This window comes from Volvox carteri (assembly GCF_000143455.1).
Source record: "Volvox carteri f. nagariensis unplaced genomic scaffold VOLCAscaffold_17, whole genome shotgun sequence".
Lineage (NCBI taxonomy): Eukaryota > Viridiplantae > Chlorophyta > Chlorophyceae > Chlamydomonadales > Volvocaceae > Volvox > Volvox carteri.
In genome coordinates, this window is record NW_003307560.1 from 1,648,847 (window position 1) to 1,649,151 (window position 305).

General features: G+C 53.4%; 1 protein-coding gene across 1 annotated transcript in view; it reads right to left on the reverse strand.

Annotated features, from left to right (window-relative positions):
• VOLCADRAFT_104613 (uncharacterized protein) overlaps positions 1-305 on the reverse strand; it is a gene marked incomplete at its 5' end in the record, with an annotated part of 6,857 nt that overhangs the window by 3,294 nt on the left and 3,258 nt on the right. The gene's annotated exons all lie outside the window — the stretch shown is intronic.

Sequence of the window (305 nt, forward strand, 5' to 3'; positions counted from 1 at the left end):
ATCCGCTAGATTTGGTTGGATGCTGGTGGTGAGTTGCTGAACCCAACGAATACATTCTGAAGTCGGATGGGGTGAATGGATTAGGGTGTCCCTCTAGCAGGGGAGAGCAGGGAACTGCCTCGGGAAAGGGGGCCGCTGGTGAAGCTTAACCACCCTGTAACAACATATATACATACACTGCTACACCCCTCACCAAGGGCCAAGGAAGGAGTCTGAGTTCCTTTTCCTCTCTTCCTGGGGTTTCCCACCCATCCGCCACCGAGTTATACTCCCAACCCCCAAAACACACACAGAATCCCCAACCC